This window comes from Dreissena polymorpha, chromosome 5, assembly GCF_020536995.1.
Source record: "Dreissena polymorpha isolate Duluth1 chromosome 5, UMN_Dpol_1.0, whole genome shotgun sequence".
NCBI classification, from domain to species: domain Eukaryota; kingdom Metazoa; phylum Mollusca; class Bivalvia; order Myida; family Dreissenidae; genus Dreissena; species Dreissena polymorpha.
In genome coordinates this window covers 29302531-29306013 of record NC_068359.1, presented here as the reverse complement: position 1 = coordinate 29306013, position 3483 = coordinate 29302531, and the positions used below count along the sequence as shown (strand labels likewise).

Genomic DNA, 3483 nt, shown 5'->3' with positions numbered 1-3483 from the left:
TATTTAGGATCAGATTTGATTCATACTTTGACAAAACAACGCTTACCTGATATACCACAATGGACTTAACCCAAACCATCCCACACGCCCCACCCTAGAAATCCTCCCCCCCCCCTCCAAAAAAAAAGAGTTTTTGTTTTCCTTATTTTTTTTAACACGTTAAAAAAAACATTTTTTTTCTTAAGACCGTCCAACCATCCCACCCAAGCTATTGCTATCAAACTTGAAATACACTCTTATTAGTATGTTTTATGTCTTTACAAATGTTCAATAGATTGTGGAAAACATACCTGAACTCAGAATCGTCTATAATGTACCACTTCTTTAAAACATAAGCGATCAATATGTTTCAATTATGGTCCTCTTCCAGTTAGAATATGACTATAGTACCTTGACCTTATTGAATATGAACAATTTCCCCATGGTGGCTTACTTTATACTATCAAGAACTTGAATAGTCGAGCGCGCTGTCTTCTGACAACTCTTGTAGTTTTTCTCATCGACATTTCCATTTTAACATTTAGTAGCCAAAAGGGGCCAAGTCCCCTTGATCTCGCAAGAACGTACTGCCAGAATTACGTTGATCCACCAGGTTTTGAAGTAAAAACCGTAGATGATGTCATAGGTACAAATATTTTTGTATATGGTTATGTTTAAGGTCGTTAAGAAATTATAAAAGAATATCGTAGCCCCTTTCCATTAAAAAGAAGAAAACAAACATGGACTATTGGGTTACTTAATACTGGGCAGATATATGGAAGTAGCATAAAGATTTATTGATTTTTTATGAATAAAACACTATTGGCGCCTATATCTAGCCTTCAATTATATGACCAAAATGATTATTAATATAAAATGTCTACAAATATAAATATTTCAGGCGAAGGAGTATTTGCCACTAAGCCTTTTTAAAAAGGAGACTTTCTTCTCGAATACAAAGGAGATATGATAACACGAGTAAAGCATGCACGACAATTAGAAAAGGAGTATGAAAAAGAGGGTCAAGGCAGCTTCATGTACTTTTTAAATACAGAGACAAATCTTGCTGGTAACTACAAGTTATCTTTACTTTGCACATCAAACGTTTAAATTACGCCATTAGAAGAAGACTTATCTTTAGTTTTTTTCACCATAATAATTAAATATGGCATGCGCGTTATTTTAGTTTAAAGCATCAGAAGTGTTTATTTAAATGTCTTATTCAGCATTGACGCTACCAACGATATATTTCATGAGGGTCGAATGATAAATGATGCCGAAAATGGAGACGCAAAACAAAATTGTGTAATGAAAATAGTTGAAGTCAACCAAACTCCCCATCTATGCACTATCGCCGACAGAGACATTGCAATTGGCGAGGAACTCCGATATGATTATGGAGTACCAACACTTCCATGGAAAAAGGTACATTCTATTGTTAAGATGTCATCTATGATGGATTTATCACTGATATTTATCACATTTTAAATTAGCTTTAAATGTCTTTTGAATTATTAATTTTATAAATATAGCAAATCAGTTTTATGATTACATTCATGTTCATTCATGAGTTGTTCATTTTAAAAACAGATAGTCAAATATCTTTTTGCCGTGAATTAAAATGTTTAATCATTGAACGTCGTCAAGCTCTACTTTAATGCTGATAATGTGTAATTGTGTAATTGTTATTTGAATTTTCAGAAATGCACGGAGCAAAAAATGGGTATGTTTTACAGTGATTTGTTATTACTACACATGCATTAATACAAATGCGTTGTACTTAATGGTTTCATAACTAACGAACTTTCTAACACTGACTAGATTATGTGTAATACCAATTTTTATTGTTGTTTTGAATAGGCAACACAATGACTACTAGATCTACGGACAGCCAGGAACCAGGACAAACAACATCCATACACACGGAAGAAGTCAATGAGACGGTTTGTAATATTTCGCAAGGTCGAAGCTACTAAGGCGTATTTTCTGGTTGGTTTTGTCTTCAGTGAAATGGGCGTAATTTTGCCTTACTAAGGCGTATTTTCTGGTTAAATACCTTTTAGCCGTGAATTAAAATGGTTTATCATTGAACGTCGTCAAGCTCTACTTGAAATGCGTTCTGTCTGATAATGTGTATTTGTTTTTTGCATTTTCAGAAATGCACGGAACAAAAAAGGGTATGTTTCACAGTGATTTTGTTATTACTACACATGCCTAAATACATATTATGAACATCATGAAATTATTGTCATTGTTGTACAAGGAATTAATGTCAATGTGTTGTACTAAATGGTTTCATGAATAACGAACTTTTTAACTCTGACTAGATTATGTGTTATACCATTTGTATTGTTGTTTTGAATAGGCAACACAATGACTACTAGATCTACGGACAGCCAGGAACCAGGAAAAACAACATCCGTACACACGGAAGAAGTCGATGAGACGGTTTGTAATATTTCACTATGTCGAAGCTACTAAGGCGTATTTTCTGGTTTGGTTTAGTCTTCAGTGAAATGGGCGTAATTTTGCCTTAAATTATATTGTGCCAATATTTATTCCGGGTGATGCTAATTGGTATTTGGGCTTAATATAACACGTACGTCGATGATCATTATATTAACATGTTATAGCACACGTTATGCGAATTTTAAAAGAATGAAATATTGTTTACCAGTTGTAGTTACTTTGAACTACTTGTCTTGCAAAATCTTCATATACACAAAGAATTTAGAATTTAACACCTGTCAATGAAACTGGTGAGCATGTGTATTAACCACTGTAGTCTATAAACATCGACTTCATCATAATCACAAAAACGTTAATTATCGCTTATCCAAGAAGTGTAATATCATTAATTTTAATTTTCAGTATAAGACTTATACGCTGCCACAAATTGACAAATGACGATGGAGAATAAGATGGATGTTTAACAAAACTGGAAAAAGACCTGTGCCGTTATTTTTACCGTACAGAGATTATTGCAAAACGAGGTCGAATATCTGCAGTACTGTTTCTAAGGCAGGTGAAAGAAAATATCGACCTCCTGATACGCAGCAGAAATTCTCTAACAAACTGTTTCAAAAGTAAATATCTTTTCGCAACAAAATCTGCATCATCGCATATTCGTGGGACAGATGCATTACGTTCGATTGCAATTGACTGTGGAGCTGAACATCCGGAAAGGCTTCGTTCTACAAAGTTAAGGAAACATATTGCCACAATGACTCAGCTTTTTAACTTGACTGAAAATGAATTAGACATTCTAGCTAAATTTCTTGGTCACGACATTCGGGTACATAGAGAATTCTACAGATTACCAGATGGAACCATGCAGGTTGCCAAAGTCAGCAAGCTGCTCATGGTGATGGAAAGTGGACAAATTACCATAAATTCTGTCAATTCGCTAGACGATATTGATGTTGACGACGAATGTATTGAAGGTATGTCGCATTTTCAGTTCATTTAATGGGCTCATTACCGAACTTGATAACCTGAAGTGAT

At 34.3% G+C, this 3483-nt stretch overlaps 1 long non-coding RNA gene across 1 annotated transcript; it reads left to right on the top strand.

The window, feature by feature from the left end:
* The first annotated feature begins 283 nt into the window (after positions 1-283).
* LOC127832003 (uncharacterized) lies at positions 284-3042 on the top strand. Its single transcript, XR_008026612.1, has 6 exons — positions 284-625; positions 1206-1404; positions 1840-1968; positions 2136-2156; positions 2345-2427; positions 2851-3042. It is a non-coding gene; the product is annotated as an uncharacterized LOC127832003 (long non-coding RNA).
* Positions 3043-3483: the final 441 nt, after the last annotated feature.